The sequence below is a fragment of the Caretta caretta genome, chromosome 2 (genome assembly GCF_965140235.1).
Source record: "Caretta caretta isolate rCarCar2 chromosome 2, rCarCar1.hap1, whole genome shotgun sequence".
In the NCBI taxonomy this organism is placed as follows: domain Eukaryota; kingdom Metazoa; phylum Chordata; order Testudines; family Cheloniidae; genus Caretta; species Caretta caretta.
The window spans coordinates 235,774,954-235,799,491 of NC_134207.1; the positions used below are offsets into that span (position 1 = coordinate 235,774,954).

A 24,538-nucleotide genomic window follows, 5' to 3' on the forward strand; every position below is an offset into this window, starting at 1 on the left:
AGCAGCCAGACACCAGGGCAATAAGAAGAGCACAGCGAGGGGCTCTGCATCTCTGTGAGGCTTTGAAAACCAGTTTCAGCAATGAGCCAGAGTAATGTGACACTTATCTGTGTTGTTCCTTACCAAGCTGTCCCCTTCATTATACTTTCTCCCCTGTAAACTCCACCCCCACCAACCACCGTGTGCTGAATGAATAAAGAGAGTCTCTTCTCCTCAATCCATTGAGTTTTACTATGCACACAAACACCCAGAGACAGCAAAGAAAAGTAAGATAACCTGGGGCAAAAGGGCTGATAACACTGTGGGGAGGGAGAAACAAGGACAGCTTGCTTACAGTTGCACTGTAATAACAATCAGAGGTGTGGGAATGGGCGCCTTCTAGTCCTTGTACCCTCCTCTGGAGTTGAGTGCAAGGGGTACCGAACTCCCGCACCCTCCCTCATAGGACGTTTGGGGGAGGAGGATATAGAACTGGGCGATGATGGCAGCATGCTCAACGTAGGCTGCAGAGGGACTCTAGCATCCAGCTGCCTTTCTTGAACCTCAACCAGACACCTAACCATGTCAGATTGCTCCTTCATAATCTGCAGCATCTCTTCCTGCGGGGCTCGCGCTTGTTCCCTGCATGCTCTCCTGTCCTCCCTATCCATGTCCAGGTTCTCAGACAGTGTAATCCTCCATGTGCGAGCTCCATCTTGTCACTCTTGGAGGTGTGCATTAACTCACTGAACATGTCCTCCTGAGTCTCCTTTTTCCGCCTTCTAATCTGGGAAAGTCTCTGTCCTGGTGTGGAGGATGCACTGATGGACAAGGTTTCAGCTGCAAAGAACACAAAGCACAAGGGTAGCACTAACAGTGCATACATTATTTCTGGTGCAAGGTTAATTTTTTTTTAATAACCCCCCCCCACACACACACACCCCTCAATGCACTTCCTTGCAAGCCACAATGTAATCACAACTGTTGGCTATTGCCAGAGTCGGTTTGCTGCTCCAGCCATGGTGAGTCAGGCCACAGGGCATGGGTGAGGGGTCTTGTGCTGCTGCTTTTGTGAAGACATCATCCTTGGGATCACTGGTTGAAACTTCAGAAAATCCCCCTAGCAACCTGAATGGTGCTTGAGGACAGGCACCAATGTAAAGCCACCCAACAAGTTTGATCTTTACAAAAGCAGCACCGGGTTGGGGGGAAGGGGAAGGGAGACAACAGGAAGCTGGCAACCCTCCTTTTTTTTAATGCTGGTTGCAATGCACGTGCAATGATCCCTTCCAACCACACCCACGGAATGCTTGGGAAAGCGTGGCTGTGTGACACAGATTTCACCAATTGGGTGGATTACTTGTTGAATTGTTTGTGGTTTAAGGGCTAGAATTTAAAAGTTTCCACATTTCCCCTGGGTGACCATAAGCAATATCACTCTCCTGAAGGTAACAGCGGTGGCAAGGGAGCAGATGCTGCAAGCGTCTGCATACAGACCTGGTCCTTATGCTGTGAGCTGCAATGATGCCAGCAGAGTTAATACTGGAGTGGTGCGGGAAAGTGTCCTACCATAGTGGACAAAATAAGTCAGCCCTTCCTAGAACCCTTCTCCAAAGGACTGCAGCGTACTTCCATGAAAGCTTCCTAGGGATCTCCATGGAGGATTCCCAGGCCATCCCCATGCACATAAACACGCTTTTTCGGAGAGCACCCTCTGCGTAGCTGGTGTGGCCACTGATACCCACTACATCTATTTTTTTTTGTTCCGATTAAACATTTCAAATAATAGCATGTGACCCCTATAGTTTGATTGGAAATGTGTACTCACCAGAGGTGCCTTCCCTGGAATCCTGCTCCATTGACAATTGAGCCTGTGAAGGGATGGGCTCCAGGGTTAAAAACAGTTTTTGGCTGTCGGGGAGAATGGATCCTTCACTTGCCTGCCTCGCATTTTCCTCCTCAACAATGTCTTCCTCGTTGTTGCTTGAGGTATCCCCAGGGCTCCTGGGAGGTATCCACTGAGCGTTTTGGGGTAGTGGTGGGGTCACAGCTGAGAACTGCATGCAGCTAGCTCCTCATAAAAGCAGCATGTCTGGGGGACAGAACCAGAGTGACTGCCTCCCTTGTCTTCTGGTATGCTTGCCGAAGCTCCTTTATTTTCACGTGGCAGTGCTGTGTGTCACAGCGTAGCTCTTCTCCCCCATGCCCCACACGATTTTGGCATATATATCAGCATTTCTTCTGCTGGATCGGAGCTCTGCCTGCACAGACTCTTCTCCCCACGCAGCAATAAGATCCAACACCTCCTGTGTACTCCATGCTGGAGCGAGTTCGCGGCTTTGAGTCTCCATGATCAGCTGTGCTGACAAGCTCTCCACACTGATCGAACAGGAAATGAAAATTCAAAAGTTCACAGGGCTTTAACAGGGGAGCGGCTGTTTCCTGGGTACCTGGCTGACATACAGCGCTCTCCAGAGCCGTCACAGCGGAGCACTGTGGGACGCCTCCTAGAGGCCAATTTATTCAAATTACAAAACACAGTGTCTACACTATCCCTAGGTCAACCCGAGGATGTTGAATTAAGTGCTACACCTCTCCTGGAGGTGGAGTACAGAAGTTGACTTTACAGGCCACTTAGGTAGGCGGAAGAGACTCATAATGTAGTCACATATATTATTAACCTAAGCTAAGGTGGCTTATGTCAACCTAACTGTGTAGTGTAGACCAGGCCTGAGAGAGTGTGGAGAAAAGAGAAGAGAAACAAGGGCCAATTCTGTAGTAGAAGAGGTAGGAAAGCAGAAGAGAAGGGGAGTGACTTGTTGGCCTGTCAATTTGTGCTCCTCAAATTCTATTGCAAGGACCCCGCACAAAGCCCTTGTCCCTGTGGCTCCAAGCAAAGCTAAGGCAATTGGCTATTAAGTTGCTGCCTGGAATTATGTACTGAAGTATTGTTTTTATAGGGTTGGAATCCTTATGTTCCAGCTCAGACAAAGGTAATACTTTTTGAAACAGGTGGATACAAAATGAGTCCAACTGGGATAGTTGTGAACTATATGCATAATGAACATTTCTGGAGTAGCAGAAAATGAAACTAGATTTGGTAGAATTCCAGTTTGCTAAACATGAAGCGTATCTGCTATTTGCAAGAGGTATTTATCAAGATACGACAATGTGGCAGGTGAACAGCTGTAGTAAAGTGGGCAGAAATTCAAGCTACCATGCATGTGTGTGTCTTAGGTGGTAGGTGCACATGCATAAGGAGTCCAGAGAGTGTGGGTCTTTAATGAAAATATTAAATAAGATCAGTCCCAAGACCGATCCTTTAGGAACTCCACTGGTAACCTCCCTCCAGCCTGATAGTTCCCCTCTCAGCAAACCCATTTCTCCTTTTATCTAGTTCCTTACACACCTTACAATTCTTGTACTAATCTCTACGTTCTCCAGTTTAACTAATAATTTCCCATAGGGCTTTACTGAAGTCCAGATAGGTTAGATCTACCACATTTCCCTTCTCTAGTGAATCAGTTATATTAGAGAAAGATACCAGGTTAGTCTGGCATGATCTACCTTTGGTAAATGTTTTATTTCATCCCATTTTCCTCCATATCTTTAATTAGTCCTTCCTTCAAAATTTCTAAAGCCTTGTATACTTCTGAGCTCAGGTTGGTGGGTCTGTAGTTGCCAGGATGGAGATGGGGAGATCCACACTTCGTCCACATAGAGCAAGGTGACTCTGGCTTTGTGCAGGTGAAGTGAATTTCCCCCAGGTTATATCAAAATGACAACACATAGACATATTTCATACATCCCAAACTATAAAAAGGAGGCTCCTGCTGCCGTAAAATACTCAAATCCTGAGACTTGAGCCAGCTGCAACCAGTGGACTCTTTTGAGGCTCACTGTTGTATGTATAAGCTGCAGTAGTTTGCAGACTCCGAAGACATGCCTCCTTTCTCTTCCCATTTTTGGTGTAAGTGCACCCTGAAGACAACTTACCTTCTTTCTGCAACCTTCATTTATTGCAGTTGTTCTAAACAGCCTTTACTAAGTTACATAAAGGTTTTGTTAGAATTAGGAAAGCTATTAAAGTTGATTGTAGCTTTAGGGAAAGAATGAGTTCACAGAGCATCACAGTTGAGTTTTGCAGGGAAGTGTTTCTTCACAAACTAATTGAGCATATTTAATTAAAACAATATTAAACCCTCTACCTACAATATTCCTGCTTAAATAAAATTACATAAAGTCAAATAGAATGACTGGAAGAGGAAATAATTATCATGTCTCTCGCATTTGATTCCCCTTATTGTCTCTCGTTTGCTCACTCTGAGCACTTATTCATTAGAATGTTCAGTAGAATTTTGTTCTGCGCTGTTTGTTACAGAGTATCTGAGACATTGAAGATCTTTATTAAAAAAAAAAAACAACCAAACTATTCCCTCCTGTATTCCCATTCTGTTAAACACCCACCTTCCAATATGAATGATCCCTTGTGGAAAAATGTATGTGGTTTGACAATGTGAAGGATCACTAGTGTCCCCAATTTTACTGTGAGGATTTATATTTAAACGAAAAGCTGTTTGTTGCTATGACTTTTGCTGACTATATAGCGTGTAGAAGGCATATTTTGTGGTAAAGTTAACCAGCATGAGTCATATCACAGAACCAACAAAATGTAAAAATGTTTTTGCAGCTATGTTGGCACACAACAGCTGAGGTTGAATTCTACCTTCCAGATACATTTGATTTGTGTCTTTTTTTAAATCAATGCATTGTAACACCAACAACACACAGATAGCTATGTAGAAGTAATTGAGAGAAATAGTGGGGTGTGTATATGTGTGGTAAAATACATTTGTTTTGCTTTAGAGAAGGGGAATGACTCATAAAAGGTAGGTGCTTGCCTGGAGGATATGGATCATAGAATATCAGGGTTGGAAGGGACCTCAGGAGGTCATCTAGTCCAACTCGCTGCTCAGAGCAAGGCCAATCCCCAACTAAATCATCCCAGCCAGGGCTTTGTCAAGCCTGACCTTAAAAACCTCTAAGGAAGGAGATTCCACCACCTTCCTAGATAACCCATTCCAGTGCTTCATCACCCTCCTAGTGAAAAAGTTTTTCCTAATATCCAACCTAAACCTCCTCCACTGCAACTTGAAACCATTACTCCTCATTCTGTCATCTGCTACCACTGAGAACAGTCTAGATCCATCCTCTTTGGAACCCCCTGTTAGGGGGCTTATTCCTTCACCCACTTACTTCCCTGGTCCTTCTCGCATGAACAGAGAGCAACAATACCCGAAGTCCAAAGGTGCAAACAATTTGATGTTTATTGGGGTGAACTTCCAGCAAGCATGATTCCAGTTTCCTTCCTTAGTGTCCCCCTTCCCAGCTCTGACACCACAGAGCCTTACACCTGTGTGCCTGTTCCCATTCCTGCCCTTAGCCAAACATGATTCCAATTTCCCCATCCCTTGTTCCCATTTCCCCCTTTAGGAAAACATTATTCCAATTTCCTTACCCCCATTCCCTGTTCCCATCTCACCCACCCACCCACTTCCTCATTGACTACAGATTATATAGTAAACCTTGAGTTCTGCTTAGCTGTCCCTTTCCAATCATTTTCCTGAAATTTAACTAACCAATCCTAGCATATTATAACATGATTAAGGTGGTGGGATATAATTGGTTACATAATTAGTTTACACCCAGCAAAATTAATTATACAGCAGACAGGAACAATCACAGAACCAGACAGAGATTATACAGACAAACAATAGCAAAGTGGGAACTATAATGACAAGACAATACAGAAGTGAGGATTTCACATCCCAGCGATTGATAGGTGAGTTCTAGCCAGACAGGATGCTATCAAACTAAGTTTCCTTTTACATTTTCTAGGCACTTCCCTTTTTCTGGAGGTGATAGGAATACAATCCTGTCCTGATAGTGCCTAACAGCCCAATAGCACCTTATTTCAATGTGACTAGTTTGGAATGCGAGGATGTGACTGTTCGCTTCCTAGCTTATGGCTGCCTCGCCAAAGGCCTTAGCCTAAGAACAGGGCCTCAGACTGTCACAGTAAGAGAAGGCCCTTACACCAGCAGACAGTGATTTTGATTCTTTCTTTTATACCTCTAGAACTAGCTAAGTGATAAGAATACACCTAAATTCTTAAAGTACAGGCCTTTGCAGACAGGCCTGAATATCTATATCCTAACACCCCCTTTCAGGTAGTTGAAAGCAGCTATCAAATCCTCCCTCATTCTTCTCTTCTGCAGACTAAACAATCCCAGTTCCCTCAGCCTCTCCTCATAAATCATGTGTTCCAGTCCCCTAATCATTTTTGTTGCCCTCCGCTGGACACTCTCCAATTTTTCCACCTCCTTCTTGTAGGGTGGGGCCCAAAACTGGACACAGTACTCCAGATGAGGCCTCACCAATGTCGAATAGAGGGGAACGATCACATCCCTCAATCTGCTGGCAATGCCCCTACTTATATAGCCCAAAATGCTGTTAGCTTTAGTGGCAACAAGGGCACACTGACTCATATCCAGCTTCTCGTCCACTGTAACCCCTAGGTCCTTTTCTGCAGAACTGCTGCCTAGCCATTCGGTCCCTAGTCTGTAGCGGTGCATGGGATTCTTCCGTCCTAAGTGCAGGATTCTGCATTTGTCCTTGTTGAACCTCATCAGATTTATTTTGGCCCAATCCTCTAATTTGTCTAGGTCCCTCTGTATCCTATCCCTACCCTCCAGTGTATCTACCACTCCTCCCAGTTTAGTGTCATCTGCAAACTTGATGAGGGTGCAGTCCACGCCATCCTCCAGATCATTAATGAAGATATTGAACAAAACCGGCCTCAGGACCAACCCTTGGGGCACTCCGCTTGATACTGGCTGCCAAGTAGACATGGAGCCATTGATCACTACCCGTTGAGCCCGACGATCTAGCCAACTTTCTCTCCACCTTATAGTCCATTCATCCGGCCCATACTTCTTTAACTTGCTGACAAGAATACTGTGGGAGACCGTGTCAAAATCTTTGCTAAAGTCAAGGAATAACACGTCCACTGCTTTCCCCTCATCCACAAAGCCAGTTATCTCGTCATAGAAGGCGATTAGATTAGTCAGGCATGGCTTGCCCTTTGTGAATCCATGCTGACTGTTCCTGATCGCTTTCCTCTCCTCTAAGTGCTTCAGAATTGATTCCTTGAGGACCTGCTCCATGATTTTTCCAGGGACTGAGGTGAGGCTGACTGGCCTGTAGTTCTCCGGATCTTCCTCTTTCCCTTTTTTAAAGATGGGCACTACATTAGCCTTTTTCCAGTCGTCCGGAACCTCCCCCGATCGTCATGAGTTTTCAAAGATAATGGCCAATGGCTCTGCAATCACGTCTGCCAACTCCTTTAGTACTCTCGGACGCAGCGCATCCGGCCCCATGGACTTGTGCTCGTCCAGCTTTTCTAAATAGTCCCGAACCACTTCTTTCTCCACAGAGGGCTGGTCACCTCCTCCCCATGCTGTGCTGCCCAGTGCGGTAGTCTGGGAGCTGACCTTGTTCGTGAAGACAGAGGCAAAAAAAGCATTGAGTACATTAGCTTTTTCCACATCCTCTGTCACTAGGTTGCCTCCCTCATTCAGTAAGGGGCCATACTTTCCTTGACTGACTTCTTGTTGCTAACATACCTGAAGAAACCCTTCTTGTTACTCTTCACATCCCTTGCTAGCTGCAACTCCAAGTGTGATTTGTCCTTCCTGATTTCACTCCTACATGCCTGAGCAATATTTTTTTTATACTCCTCCCTGGTCATTTGTCCAATCTTCCACTTCATGTAAGCTTAAAGTAAAACTGCTCTTAAATTGAACTAACGGTGTCTACACACATCTGCATCACTTTAAATCAGTATTCTGCTTTTCTTTTTAATTAAATAAAACAGGGCAGACCCTCAGCTGGCATAAATCATTGTACCTTCACTAAGCAAATGAAACTACATTGATTTACCCATGCTGAGGCTCTGGCCCACTGTGCATTAATACAGAAGGCTAAATTCATTCTTCGAGTAACTCCACTGAGTTCAAAATTCCTAGTAAAAATTCTTCCAAACTGCACATCATTATAACATTTGTCCTAATATGCCGCAGATGTCAGCTAATGGACATTTCAAAGGGAGGATATTAACAATTTACTCACAATTTCACAGTAAACTCTATTTTGAAGTACTCTTTTTATATTGTGCTATTAAACTGGGTTTAGCCTAACTCCACCTTTAGGTATACCATCCTGTAGTGGGGTGGCTACCTGCGCCAGCCCTGGGAGAGGGCTGGGGCTGTGGGGAGAAGCCCAGGCTGATTAAGGGAGCAACCACAGCTGTGGCCTGCTCAATCAGGCCCAGCTGTCCCCTATAAGAGGCTGTGAGCCAGCAGCCCAGTCAGTCTTCCTCTGTCTAGTGAGAGACTGTGACTCCCTCCCTGTCTGTAAGGTGCCAAGTAGGACACCTAGATTGGAGCAGGGTTGGGGAAGGGCCTGAGGAGCTAGGAGCTACAGCATGGAAAGCCTCAGGCTGCAGGCCTGACTACAGGCTGAATAGGTGTGGAGTTGCAAAGGGGCAGCCCATAGGTAGGTGGCGACAGCAGATCCAAAACCCCCTTGCCTATGATGAGTGGCGTATATACTGCAGTCAGCCCCTTGTATCAGGGGCAAAGTGGGGACTGGCAGTAGCCCAGACTAAGGTGGGGTTAGAGGGTGGGGGTTCCCTTGGGTGGGAAGACCCAAACCTGAGGGTGGGGGTACTGCTGGGGGGGGCAGCACCCCAGAGAAAGGGGCACTGGGTCCTGGGAGGGACATGGGGGCCAGCAGTAAGGTAGATCACTGGCCTGCAGAGGGTGCTCTGGTGGCTGGATGAGCTAATTCCTGACTACTATCAACAGGAGGTGCCGCAGGAGTGAGTCCAAACCTTTACACATCCCCTCATTCATAAATACTGTACATTTTAAAATAAATAGTAAGCTGTTGACTGTGCCCTTTAAAGTCTGAGGTGGACCCTGGTACCAGGCTGAGCAAATGCACAAAATAGAGCACTACGTTTGAGATGCTCTTTTGTAGTTTCCATTTTGGTTTTCTATCTGAGATTTTTCCTATCCACCAATGGGTATCTTTGTGCACGTCAAATTAATCAAAGCCAAAGGAAAGCTGATAAAGACTAATTCCAGCTCCTCAATGAGAGAAAAGAGAAGTATGGATGCTATCAACCAGGTAGGAAGGAGCATGGGCTGAGGAAATTTCACTTCCACATGTCGTCCAGACAACAGTTTAGGGGAGACAGAAAATCTGGTAGAAGGCAGCAGAGCAGAAACAAACAAGTCAGTATGCTAGCTAGATATTCTTGTTGCGTACACAACAGCACCTTTTATTTTTCTAGGAAAAAAACATTTGTAATGAATGTCAGTTCCTGGGAAGGTTCTCAGTTGACAACCCTTGAGACAGAAGCCCAATATAGGCACAGTACACAAAGAATGGGCAGCAGAAATGTAAGGCTACCCATGAGTTTGCTTAACCCTGATATGGTGGGATCTCCTAAAGGATAGAGAGGTCAGTTTAATCTCCAGAGCCTTCTGATTCCAAAGTGATGGACATACTAAAGAACCTAAACAGACTAGATTGTCCAGAACACATTCTGGACAATCTATTGATATCCTCAAAAAAATTCCAATTAGTTTCAACTGTAGTGATGTGGACAACTGCCCACTGGGACCTGTGCTGAATATTGAGACCATCATATTTCATAGAGGTTATTGAGCAGCCATGAGATGATACAGCTTTTGTTTTTTTTTGGACTGGCAATTAACTCAAAACAATTCCCTAAAGGTGAAAAACTCCATCTGCCCTGATCAGTCCCTGAAGCCAATCCAGTGCCACAATGAAACCTTTCTGGAACAAGATGTGAATTTGAGAGCAGATGAGAATATCTGTAAAATCAAAGGCACTTGGATCTGTGGTTTGACTAAGAAGGGATGGCACTGGGGAGAAAGAGCTCAGTCCCTAATGATTCTAAAAACTGTTAGCTCCTATGTATATTGGAAGTTAATGTTGGGGGAGGGGGTTATTTTGGTTTGTTTTGGGGGGGTTTTGAGGGGAGGGAGATTTGTTGATATTTTGGGTCATTAATACGATATGACAATTACATGGTCTTGACACATATAGGTACATACGTTAATACAGAATTAACAATATTAAGTAACATAAGGTATGTGGGGCATTCACAAAGGAAAGACTCAACCATATGATCAAAAGGAAAGTTATTTGAGAAGAACATTTCAATGTACTTTTTTCTAGAATGAAGATATTTTGCAGAAACAGAAGACCAGGATAATTCAGCAAACAGACAGCAGGGTTACTGAGCCTGAAAGGCAATAGTGGTGGGCCCAGGTAGCCCTGCCCATACAGGTCTGCTGACCATGCTCCAGCTGGAGGAATGGGTTACAAGGAGTGCTGAAGCCCACATTAGGAGCAGTGGTAGGTTACAGGAGAGAAGCCTCTTTCTCCAGGAAGCCAGATAGAAGGTGGAGCCTGAGAGGGGATCACATGTCAGGTCAGGCTACTGACAGTTCCTTGTCCAACCACCACCCCTTTCAAGGCAGGTCTTGCCCCGCTCATTTGAGACTTTGTTTGAAATGTAGGATCCATACCCAAAACTGAAGGGGCACTTAGGTAGGAAGTAACCCAAGGTGGCAGATTTAGGCTCTGTATGGTGAAGAGCCCGGTAATGTTACTTCCCAAAGGGCCCTGGGCTGGGACCTGGCGGAAAGGGACAGCCCTGGTCTCCCTACCATGCCCCACTTATGGGCAAAGGCTCAAATACATCCTGGGGCAGGGAGCAGGCACTGCTACTGCTCCCTGACAGCAAGACAAGGGGGTTGTCATCTGAGTATCCTACAATTACTGACTTTCCTTTCTCACTCCCCCTCCTCCCCCCCCAAAAATTAGACAATAGTCAGATTTTTGTACTGGACTTCCAATTCTTGTATTAAAATAGTTCAACTCTAAAATGCATCTAGATTACATATTAAAATGACATCTTCAAGGTAATTTTGGATATGTACAATTTGTTTATAACTGACCAGTACATGTCAGCATGTTTTCCTTTGGTTTATGCAGTCCAGTGGTCTACCCCAAAATAACACCAGACAAGAGTCAAACTATTGTCCCTGGTTCCCTCCCTGCTTGGGGTATGGGTGAGTAAACTGAACCAGCTCTGAAACTGGGGTGGATCACTTCCCCTTCTGTGCTTGCTCAGCGGCAGGGCAAGTTGCAGGGGTGGAATCAAAACTCAACTTCCTCCCTGCCCTGTCGACTCGAGTGCAGGAGGGGGAGCAGGGCTCTGTGAAGGCTGTTCTCCCCCAGCAAGATGTAGGATGCCCATGATTACGGGACGTAGGAAGCATCTCACATCCCCTATAATCCCCTGGGTAGAAATGTAGGGCAAGCCACAATCTCACCCTATACTGTAATTTACCATCTTCACTGACTTGCAACTTTTTTTTTTTTTTACACCATCAGTGAGTTTTCCATTTCTTTGCTTACTGATGTTCAGTAAATCTAAATAAACACACACTTGATACAAAATATGCAGACAGTGAAGAAGAAACCAACTCCAGTTCTTCAATGCACCCCCAGTACCAACATTCCAAAAGATGTCAAATTAAGGCCTGGGCACGCTGTGGCTGCCAAAGATCCTGTGTCTCTTTTTTGCAAGAGCAAAGTTGTAAGATCAGGTTTCTTAGTCAAATTCCACATTTGCAAATTAAGTTTTGTCTCCGTAACTTCTACCCATCGTTTTTAACTGGACCCAATACGTGATATCTTGGCCACATTGAATTAGTGGCAAAACTCCCATTAACTTTGACGGAGCGAGTATTTCATCCAGTACTAAAAATACATTGACAATGGAGTCATGCTGCCAGTCACTACCCTGGGTCTAGATTGTCCCCTGCAAACCTAGAAAAGGGGATTCTCAATGGAATAATCTCCTAACCCTGTCCTAATCTTCCCCCTTTGCCCTCAACCTCTTCACAGATCCTGGACTCTTAGAGAGGCACCTATGAGGTCTGGAACAGTAGGACAGTGCTCTGGACATGGCTGACAACCCTTTCATGCAGCAGGAGGAAGATCTGTTTACAGTGGGGACCCTGCATATATTGATCTGGACAAGATCATTGTCTTTTCTGTTTATTCGCTCTTGCTGTTGTACGAGAACTCCTTCTAGGTAAACCCCACTTGTGACTAAGGGTGCCTGCCCCTCAATCTCATTGTCAGGGCAAATTAATTTTAAATAATTTTCAATATGCCCAAGTGACTTGGCGCCTAAGTGCCATTGCTGTTCACTGAAACTTAGTCCTAACCATCTATGTCACTTTGGAAAATGGGACTTAGGCCTCTAAGTTATTTGGACAATTTAGAAAATGTTACTCATTGTCTCTTACAAAACTCAAACAGAATGTTAAAAGAAACATAAAGCAGTATCCCCTTTCCACAGGTGAGATAGGAGTCTTGAACATGTGGGTACATCTTATTATAGCATGGACTATAAGGTGGATAGACAGCTGGCTAGATCATCGGGTAGTGATCATCGGGCTCCATGTCTAGTTGGCAGCTAGTATCAAGCGGAGTCTCCCAGGGGCCGGTCCTGGGACCGGTTTTGTTCAATATCTTCATTAACTATCTGGAGGATGGCATAGACTGCACCCTCAGCAAGTTTAACCTTCCTTAGAGGTTTAAGGTCAGGCTTGACAAAGCCCTGGCTGGGATTATTTAGTTGGGGATTGGTCCTGCTTTGAGGAGGGGGTTGGACCAGATGACCTCCTGAGATCCCTTCCAACCCTGATATTTTATGATTCTATAATTGGGATTAAGCTAATCCAAAATAAGACACTCTTGACACTAAAATAAGAACGTCTACACACATGCCTGTTTAATTAAATTGGCTTAATTAAACTGATGTAAGTGTGTGTGCACAGAAAAGGCCTAAGGGTCCGATTCTGATACTCCTGCTCAAAGTGAGTGGTACCTTATTCCTCAAGCAGTACCACTGAGTAAGATACTACCCTAAGGTCTTTGGCATTTCCATCCAGAGTAGTATCTTTAGTAAACAGTGGGAGGAGATTTTGAGTGTCAGTAAGAGTGACAAGCCTTAACTGAAACATCCTAAAATAAAATGTTAAATGAGAACACCTGGATCACTGGTGTGTGACAGTGAGAATACTCACATGAAGAAGCACTACAGTTAGTAGTAAGTGTTTGCATAATCAATTTGAAATAGACAAACTGGAGGGATTTTTTTCCCCCCCAGAGACACTGAATTCTCCAGTAATCACTGTTATTGCCATTGTACTCAGCTCATTTTCCCCTTCACTTTTTTGAAGTGGGAGGTTGTTTCTTCAACATTATTTTGATTACTGTTAATAGATTAAGTATTCATAGAGTGGCTTTGAAAACAGCCAGGATATGTAGATCGATGATGTCCGGTTAACAAAATCCCTTTACAAAAAAGTCTGTATTATATATGAGTAACAAAATCTTTCTATGTAGATTATATCAACACCTTCTTAGATTATATCAATGTAGAAATGCCTTTGTGGAGAATAGCAATTGCTTATGGTAATTGCTTGAGGGATTGGTTGTTTTGTTTTCCTGCCAGATTTATAATTGTCCCTGGGGTCAAATTTGAATATTTCCTTCATCTAAGAATGTCACTAGATGAATTGACTATGTAGTTACAGGTATTGACTAGAGTTGGTAAAAGAAAAAAATGGTATATTTCTTGGGTGGGGGGGGGAAGCTGTTTCATTCCAATATTTTAATGAAATTTTTCATTTAAAAAAATAGTTTCTTTGGAAGGAAAAATCCTTGCTCTTTCTTTTTCTGGCTTTGGTTTTCCTCAGTCGTCTTAGTATAAACAAAGCCACTGAGAGTGAACTGCCCTGGTTCCATTGTTTCACTGTTCATTTCTATATGTTGAGGGTTGAAAGCATTGCTCTAACTCAGGGTTTCTCAACCTTTTTGTGCTGGCAACCTACTTTGGACTTAAAAATCTTGACCCTCCTACTAAGACTTGAAAAACTAGGGAGCTGAAGCTGCCAGAACCCTGCCCCCCGGGGCTGGGGCTGAAGCCACCTGAAGCTGGGCTGTAACAGCTGTAACACTACCCAGGGGCTGGGGCTGGGGCTGGGGCTAGGGCTAGGGTTTAGGCTTAAGCTTAGGGAGGCCAGAGCCCTGCTGCCTGGGGCTGAAGCATGTTGTGGGGCTCCCCATGGTGACCCCCCTAAACCCATTTTGTGAACTTCCTGAGGGTCACGACCACCAGGTTGAGAAACACTGCTCTGACTAGCATGTGGTAAGTAGCTTACACTCTGTTTCCCTGTAAAGGGTGTTGGGGCATTAACACCCCTGTGAAGAATGTTTCATGTGATTAAAGGCTCTATGGTAATGCATATGCACAAGGAGGAAGACTTATGGTTGTATTTGCAATTTTAACCTGGTATTTCCTGATTGTTGCTTAACTGTGTAACCATAACATTCTCTTAGCATAGTTTTTGTATGGAATATATAGATTATACAGAGATTCTCAACTGGTATATGAATGATCAGATGTTATTTTTTCCTAAACAATTAGGAGTCAAAAGTCATCCCATTTGTTATTAGACATTCAATTCCCACTAGATTTGGAATAATATCTCCTATTTGACCCAAGACCTCAATGTCTCAATATTCTTAATGCACCCTCACACCTATACTTTCCATTTCAATTTAAGGTTTTAATTTATTTCATTTTTAGGAACTTCCATCATCTACAGGGTTTTGTTGTTATGTGACCTCATGTCATCCAGGCTGGAAGCCCATCCAAAGGGGAATACTAACTTCCAGAAAGCTAGGTTGATAGAGATGATGTTTGCCATTTTATATATAGTATGCATTGCGTTTTCTTTTAAATTCAGTTTGGTTTCTAAGTGTATTTGGCACTTTAAGTATTATTGCTGGATTGTGAGCTGTTTATGGGAGCTGAATTTTCACTTTCCCCACCCTCCACAAGAGCATTTGGATCCTGAGGGGATTTCTTATGCCAGCGTATTTGAACTTTTCATTATGTGAACTTGTGAGCAAAGAACCCCAAACCTTCTTGATTTGTTAAGTTCTTCTGATTTGTTAATTTACTAGTTGCTTTGTTTTATAAGTTAAACTAGTAATATGAAATCACTCTGTTCTGTTACAAACCTGCTTGTTAGGAGATTGTTTAGCTGTTCCTTGGGTGAGTGACATATGCAACTATGTGAGTAGATAAGAAGAGATGCCAGCAGCAGATGGGCCTAATCACAAAAGAGGTAGTGAAGAAATGAAGACGCCACTATCTTGTCCTGATAGCTGAAGAGTGAAGATTAACGACCCTAAAGTGTGAAGGTATCCACCAGAAAACAAGAACAAAGTATAAGATAAGGAGATGGAGAATGGTCCTGCAAACAATCAGTTTATGATTAACGATCCAATTATGACACAGCAAGACCCATAGACTTACATGGCGATCAACTACTATAAAAGCTGGGTGAGAGCATGGAGGCTTTGGGTACATTCTGCAATAACAATGGAGCATCAGTATGTGTCCAACAGAGGCCTGGCTCCCTCCTTGTGTTCAGTTTAGCTGGCCACTAGATAGACTTGGGCAACAAAAAGGACTGGTTTCAGAGTAACAGCCGTGTTAGTCTGTATTCGCAAAAAGAAAAGGAGTACTTGTGGCACCTTAGAGACTAACCAATTTATTTGAGCATAAGCTTTCGTGAGCTACTGCTGAACCTTGTGTGTGTGTGTGTGTGTGTAAGCATATGCTGCTTTTGACATTTTAAATAAAGGTGGCACATTGCCTTGTCGCCTGAACAAGATTCCGTGAATTTTTATAAGCATAACAAACTGCAATTGCCAGGTGTGTGCTTGCAGCTCTCATCAGACTGAGTAACACCCTTTCCTAGCCCTCTATTCTGTGCCTGTGATATTTCTGCTTTTTGAATGACCTAGAACAGTGACTTTGCTTAATTTGTTACTCCTGAAAAAATTGAACACACTTTTTATAGACTCCCTTCCCCTGCAACTTTACACTTTATATATGTTATTGAGTATTATAGACAATTTCAACAAAACTATTCATACTGTATTGCTGTTTTTTATCTTAATGTTCTGATGACATACACACATAATCTGAGACTCAAAATGAGTGCTTAGGGCCCAAGCATACAAGTACTACTAGGTGCTTCCTACCATGACTAAGTCCACTGAATTCTAAGGAATTAACTAGGGTAATAAGCACTTTACCTTGTGGTAAATATTTGCGGGACGAGGCCCTTATACCGTATATTTGTGTGACGTTGGCACAACATTCATTTCCGGTGTAACTCCATACAGTCAATTTGGCCCACTGAAACTATTCCAGTATGTTAATTATGGAGGTGCTGTTCACAACTTCATAGGGGAGTTCCATTTTGCACTTAAGACAGGGATTTGACCTTTCTGTTTTGCAAGAAAAGTACAGCATATCATCCTCAAATTTAGTGCACTTACTCTTCAATTACAGAATGAATTTTCTGAGAATGTATAAGTACATCTGTTAATTAGTTTGGATTAAAATTAATTAAAAGCTGGGCCCTTTAAGAAACTTTGAATCTGTGTCAGTCTTTTCTTTGTCCTGTGTGATCTTAACAGTGGAATAACTCAGACTTCAAACTTTTCATATGTTTAAAATTAATTGAAATTTCTTGCATAGGCTATATTTTAAGTAGGTTGTGATTAGGAAGTGATTAATTACTTAGTATAGCTAATTGCTATGTTTATATAGGATACAGTCAGTCTGTGGTCAACAGCTCAGGGTAACTCTTAAGTGGGGCCATTGTGACATCAGAGGTAACTCAACCAATTATCACTCTTCCTCTATAACTGTTTGCCTGAAACAATTTTATTGGTTGTAATGACTCAGCAGTATGAGGGAGACTGGACACTGGTCTTAAGGGTTCTCATCAGTACTGGATTTACCATGGTGCCAATGGCTCCATAGGGCCAGGCCCAAGCTCAGAAGGGGGCCCATAACACTCACTTCCTCCCCCTCACAGTGCTGCAGAAGTAGAGCCTTGAGTGAGCAGCAGGGATCCAGCATGGGAGCTGAGAACCCAAGGGGCCCTGGAAGCTGTAGTTCCTTGGCCAGCTCCCTTCCTATAGAGCTGGCCCTGGAGCAGGGAAGGAACTACATTTCCCAGCATTCCCTTGGCAGCTATCAACAGGAAAGGGAGTGCGGGAGCTGAGACCCCATATGCTGCAGCTTGCTGTGAATGGAGAGCTGGCTGCAGAAGGGGGTGGCACTGTAAATGGGGAATAAGTATACCGAAGGAGTAGAAGGCTTTGGCTCAGATACCACCCTCAGAAGACTTCCCCAGACTGGATTAGGGATGCTGGTGTGACCTTGCCTGGCAAGCCCCAAAGAAGGAACTGGGTGGTCTAAATGGACAGTGCACCTCTCTATCTGAAGCCTAGCAAGGGAGGTATGTGGATCCCACCAGAAGTTAAAATGAAAAGTAAGGGAGGGAAGGCTCTACTAGAGGACCTGGGCAGCTTTAGATACAGAACCAGGCACGTAGGAGGATTTCCATGTCTGAGCCATGGAAGCAGAAATTGGCTTTTCCTTTCCAGGTTTATCTAATATTCAGAAAGGGAATCTAGCACCTGCCTTCCAGATTTGAATTTGAACTCTCAAAATTCAGGAGTACTCAAGCTCAATTTAGGCTGCTGTTACTTCATTTCTCCCAGATCAAATACGCTGATCCATTGTAACTTGCTGTAGAAAAAGTAGGATAAAATTGAGCAACAAATGCTGGCATCTCCCAAGCGCTAACTAGGGCTGGAATTGCTATTTTCAACAGCCATTACCATTTTTTTAGTTTCCTTTGTTTAAAAGGAAGACAGTAATATTGCACTGGCAAATTCCCCATAGAAACAAATCGTGGAACAAAAGAATAACAAGGGCACCTCAACTTTTCCTCATTTATGTAGGACAGTCTTATAATATGGATACAGATATCCCCAATCACACAAGCTGAAAATTGTTCCACTTTACTGCAGTTCTGTAACCACGTGGGAACCAGTCTGGTCTGTGTTCTGTGCACATCCAAAATTCCTACAGAATTCCGAAGTGCCTTGCTTTTGTGACCATACGTCCTGATATTTTCAGCCCTGGTAAGCAAAGCAGGTTTACATTTAGTAATTGGGTGGGAAGCCTCTCAGAAAAAGTTAGGTGCTGTAGGAGGTGTTGCTTATTCACTCGGTGATGTGAGACCTTCCTGTTACAATAGTAAACCAGTGCAGCATAGAATGCACTTTGCTCCTAGAGTCTAAAATGGCGTCCTTTGCTTCTATACACAGCCCATTAAAGATAATGAAAAGACCCCCATGCACTTCAACAGGCTTTGGACAGAACTGGTTATACACAGGGTAACTCCACTGTCTTCACAGGGTCCTGGTCCCACAGCAGAGGGGGGGCCATGTGAGCTTGTTGCAGAGCTGCTGCTCAGGGATGGGAACCTCCTGGCACCCCAGCCTCCCAAATCATTCAGGCTGCATTTTCTGCATGACTATGTGCTAGCTGAGGTGAGTGGGAATTGGTGGCCTCTGCTGCAGCCGATGGGCATCTCAGGAACTTAAAGCCATGGCCTAGAGGAGGGAAGCGCTTAACTGCAGATTCTGCAGCTGCATAGGGCCAGCGCTGAGGATTTAGAGTCCCTAGTGCCACCATTGAAAGGTTCAAGCATGCTCAGCCTTGGAATTGCCACCCCTCCCTTGACTAGAAGCTACAGCTATCTAAGGCTGGCCTCTGGCAATTGGCTCCATGGCTATAGCCAGAGAAGCTGCAGGTGGCTCTGTGACTACTGGGGGCCATTAAGCTAGAGCAGATAAAGAAACTGGAATTAACTTCAAGGAACAGAGGTCACCAGTAGGAAAGGAATGTCAAGAGAAGCAGAGAAAGAGGAAGCAGGTCAGGCTTGCAGTGGTAGAATAGCCCCAGCTGGCTGGGGAGCATGTCCAAAATAGAAAAGGAAACAAGCATGGGGAGAGGTGGCACTGATCAGGTAGTAGACTAGCATGTAGCTGGGAGCAGAGGGAGAAAGCTCTTGGGAATTCAAAGACACCAGCCTAAGTCCTCAGCTTGGGGAAATGGTGTTTGTAAGTGGCTTGCTCAAATGGCAGGATGGGTGTTGAGGGAGCTGAGACCTGGACCACATACTATGACTGGTGACATAGGGTGGTACTGGAGACATGGCTATAGAAGGTCTGAATGAGGAAGGTGATAAATCTGTGGGGAGTTTCCCTGATCACTATGAAAGTTCTACTCACTGTGGACACTGGTAAACCCACATGGGTGTACAGCTCAATGAGAAAAATTGGGGACTGAGGGAGCTGTGTATGGCAATGCATATAGTGTGATCAAAACTATAGTGCACACGCTGCAGAGGTGTGTGATCAAAATGAAAAATGTGTCTGAGATTCAGTACTGGGTATACTATGGCAACTGCCACACCAGACCCACACTTGGAGCCCACGACTACATCGGGGCCCCAAATATGTTTGGTGCTGGGGCCCACAAAAGGTTAATCCGGCCCTGGTTCTCCCGGCCAGATTACTTGGCCCAGCTGCCACAGCTTTCCATGGCTATATGTTGCACTGCTGCCATAACCCCACTGTGCACTGAGGCTGCACTGCTGGGGGAATTAAGGTAGGAGTTCAGGGGAAGACCTTAAAGCACTGAGATATATGAACTTAGGAACTTGGCTCTTCCTGTCCCCTCTCTCCTTGCACCAGTCTCACTAACACAACCATCTATTCTAAGTCAACACACCAATTACAAATTAAGGGCCAGAGCAATCAGTTCCATTTGGCTGCTTTTGGCTACCCTGATGATGATGATGAGGGTCAGTTTAACTATTTGGTATGCTCTGACAGTTTTGTTCTGCTTTGGTGCACTGGTGAATCTGCCTTTTATTTAACAGTGTGTCTCTGCTGATTTCTTTTATGAACTGTAGTGCGCTGCTATCAAAGCAATTGTTATCTGATAGGAGTTCATCTCCACCAGTACTTCTGGACCTGCACCTGCCTAAACCATGACTATTCTCATTCTGTCAGCTTTGGCCCAGACAGTACTGTGCAATTTTGTAAACAGGCTGCACCTGCCCATCCCAGAGGCCATGTCTACAATGCAGCCTACCCTTTAGGAAAGTCCATGCATGCCTATTTCCCACTTGCACTTTATAATAAGTGTGCCTATAAATATTTGTTCATGCACAAGTTTTTGAACATGTAGCCTTCTGTGCTGTTAAACACAACCGTTTTTGAGTTGCTTAATATATGTAATTTCAAAATAATCACAGAGGTGCACAAGTGGGGAAATTAACTACATGTAAATTATTCTTGACTGAGGTGATTAATGTGCATGCACATTGTCTACTTAAAGGAAAATTTAAAAAAATATAATTTTCTCTTCTGTATGCTAATAATACATTTGAATATTGAACAAAGATTACATGTATTACATTATGGAAAAATGGGCTACAAAGTTATTTACATTTAACTATATTAATGTGAATCTTCCTTTAGCTATACATGCAAATGACTCTAATCTGAAAGTGTGATTTAGGAGCAGGTATATATTTTTATCATTAGTTCAAAATTAGATCCTATAATACTTTGCATGAGAGCAATGGCATCCATTCCTTTATTATAGAGTGTGTGTGTGTGAGAGAGATGGGGGTCTACAGGAGCCACACTGAAGCGGGTAGTGGGGGAGTAGAGCAATACTGGGTTATGGGGGTGTCACACTGTCTGGAGTGGCTCACAGCTGTGAATGCCTACCTCAGGGCAGACTGTCAGAAAACAGGGCAGACACTCCAAAGTGATGGTGTGTTCTGTAATTAGATTTCACCAAGCCAGTGACAAATGTGAACTCCTGGATCACTATGCCAGTCTCACCATGGAGTTAGACAGTCCCTTTAGACTCTCCAGCCTATCTTGCCATCCAGACAAACTGGGCTTTGTGATAAAAGGTCACTTAAACCTAAAATCACACCACATCAGGTTGGTCCCAGTCCCAAGAGACCAGTCACATGCCCCAGACCAGTTGATACTCCAGATTGCATACCAAAGACAATACTGGCAGCCAATTCTATAGGGTTATTAGCTAAGAAAAGGAAATGAGAGTTATTCAGAGGTTAAAGCAGGTAAAATATATGTACAGGTGAATCATAGTTTGTAATTCTAAATGGCGGAAGTGATGTAATAAACTGCTAATTTCCCCAACCAAAGTCTTTCCAGGGCATCCAGATTGTCTCTGGTACTCTCCACTTTGTATCTGGTACACTTCCCTGTAAGAGTCCAAACAGTCCAGAGATGAAGAATTTTTCCTAGAATCCATTCTTATATCTTCTTTTGACGGAAGACATGCTGACAGTGTCTCTAACCATGTGGGTTTTTCCTCTGATGAGTGAGGAATTCACTTTGAGTCTCTGACCTTCAGTCATCAAACACAATGGCCATTTGCTGTGGAATTAGCACTTTTTCTGATAAAGTCCTTCATTAGCATTCCCAATTCTGCGTTGATGTCTGAGTTATTTAGTTACAGAAGACATTACAATATAAATGTTTGCTGCATCATAAGAGGATACATATAAGAGAAAACAATACACATAACATCCCATTAATTTTATGAAGTTTAAACACTCAATACACTTATACATTTAACAATTGTTTTGATCTATGCTAATACACAGGTGAATTGGCCTGAATACACTGTGACATGACCTGATCTGCCACCATCAGAGAAGGCCCAACCCCTCACGAGGTGCAATACATGTTCCTAGTGGAGGAGCAGTTTAAAAGGACACGGGTAGCCCAGGAGAAATGAGAATGAGTTATATGTGGCACCAGGAAGCAAAGTTGATGCTGAGAGCTGTGGGAGGAGTGTCAACAGGTTTGTGAGGGTTGCTTTAGAAATAGGGACCTGGACTTCCCCCACCCTGCTTTCTTGGAGAGTTGAAAGCCTTAAAAGAGAGTAATTGACTGAAGAGAACACTAAGAGACAGAGGAGAATCTGCTAAACCAGTGATCATACCTCAAACTGAATTGCTTCTGAGTTGGTAGGATGTGACCCAGCCGGAAACATAGTTTGGGGGCAGTTCAGTAACTCTGGTCATGTGTCACACCATCCCAAAGAGTTAAACATCTTGCAGATGAATGACTCAAATTCAGCCCTTAAAGACATATGGGGAGATAATGTTTGTGTTTTTGTGTATTTACATATATATGGGTAGTGGTCAACAATGTAATAAACAGTCCCTGTCTATGCTGTATTCTGATAATTCAGAGAACAAAAGAACATTCTAGCATTTAAATTAATTGTAAACATGGGATATCGCTGTATTCATCTCTGTATAGCAAAACACCTGTGAATGGTGGAGAAACAGGCAATTGCCTTATGTTAATTTGTATAGTTAAGTACCGGTGATGGACCTACTTCAAAGTCACCCTAATTACCTATTGTTCCCAGAGGGACTCCAACCTGTCAAAGAAGGTTTGATATTGTATAAAAGATCCTTGGGTCCTGATCCTGTTATCTCAGATCTGCTTAAGCTTCATCAGGGAAAGTTTGAATTGCAAGATTGAGGTCCCAATTCAGCTGGAAACACCCTGAATATGATACTGGACATTGGACTATAACCTATGGACCAAATTCTAAAAGAACTCTTTGCAACTACAAAGCTCACTATCTCTGCTATATATCTGCACCTCAAGAATTGAACTCATGTCTATGTGTATATTGATCTTTTAACCATACTCTCTTTTCCTTTTAATAAATTTTAGTTTAGTTAATAAGAATTGGCTCTAAGCAGGTATTTGGGTAAGATCTGGAATATTCATTAACCTGGGAGGTAATGTGTCTGATCCTTTGGGATTGGTAGAACCGTTTTTTTTATATGATGAAATAAGATTTTCAGAAATCTTCATCATATTTGATTTGGGTACCTGGATGGAGGCCTGAGGCTGGGTTAATTCAAGGGAACTGTGTTGTTGGCTTCTGGGCAACCAGTGAGGTAATAAAGAAGCTGTTTTTTGCTGTCTTGGTAAATCTAAGTATTGGAAATATCTACCAGCTTTGGGGATTATCTGCCCCATTCTTTGTAGTTCACCCTAATTGAGTGACCTCAGCTGGCCCCCTCTGGAACCCCAGTCACAGATGGACACTCTAATAAACCCCTAGGGCCCTGGATTTGGACCCAGTGGAAGGGGAGGGCCTGGGTCCCCCTACCTTAACCACCCTGTTCTTTTGTAGTGACAGCGCTGAGGAGAAATTGGAGCAAGTTAGGGTGGTTGAGGCTGCAGTGGGTGCCCCTCTGGGATGATTTGGCTGACAGAAACTGTAAGGCCATGAGCTGACCACTAAGGCATCTGGTCATCAGACCTTCCTGCTACAGTGTGTCTATGTGTATAAAAACATAAATGATTATATGGACCCTCCTTAGCTAGTCATTTTCAGCTACTCTCTTGTAATTCCAAAATAGATATTTAAATTAAACAAGAGTAGACTGCAATTTAATAGTGTGTGAGGGAGTGTGCTAGGCCCAGAGGCCCCCCCACTGGAGGCCTCAGGGTCCTGCCACACCCCCACCCAGAGAAGAGCAGAAGAGAAGTCCTGCAAGCAGCCTAGAATGGTTGTGGGGAAGCAGGCAATGAGAGAGGCTGCAGGGAGCAGCCAATCAGGACCCAGAAGAGCCATAGCCCTGGTCTATACTACGGGGTTAAGTCGAATTTAGCCACATTAGGTAGACTTAAAAATGAATGCGTCTACACAACTAACCCTGTTCCGCCAACCTAAAGGGCTCTTAAAATTGACTTCTGTACTCCTCCCCAGCAAGGGGAGTAGCGCTAAAATCGACCTTGCTGGGACAAATTTGGGGTAGTGCAGACACAATTCGCCGGTATTGGCCTCCGGGAGCTATCCCAGAATGCTCCTATGTGACCACTCTGGACTGCGCTTTGAACTCCGATGCACTAGCCAGGTACACAGGAAAAGCCCTGGGAACTTTTGGATTTAATTTCCTGTTTGGTCAGTGTGGTGAGCTCAGCAGCACAGGTGACCATGCAGTCCCCCCAGAATCGCAAACGAGCTCCAGCATGGACCAAAAGGGAGACACTGGATCTGATTGGGGAGAAGACTCTGTGCAGGCCGAACTCTAATCAAAAAGAAGAAATGCTAATATATATGCCAAAATCGCACAGGGTATGGTGGAGAGAGGCTACAACAGGGACACACAACAGTACCGCGTGAAAGTCAAGGAGCTCAGGCAAGCCTACCAAAAGACAAATGAGGCAAATGGTTGCTCCGGGTCAGAGCCCCATACATGCCGCTTCTGTGATCAGCTGCTTGGCATTCTGGGGGGGGGACCCTATCACTACCCCACCACTGTCCATGGACACCTGCAAGGGGGGA

General features: G+C 44.0%; 1 long non-coding RNA gene across 1 annotated transcript; it reads right to left on the reverse strand.

Annotated features, from left to right (window-relative positions):
• Positions 1-207: 207 nt before the first annotated feature.
• On the reverse strand, positions 208-2,154 carry LOC142070880 (uncharacterized). Its single transcript, XR_012666795.1, has 2 exons — positions 1,808-2,154; positions 208-819 (listed from the first exon to the last, which is right to left on the reverse strand). It is a non-coding gene; the product is annotated as an uncharacterized LOC142070880 (long non-coding RNA).
• Positions 2,155-24,538: the final 22,384 nt, after the last annotated feature.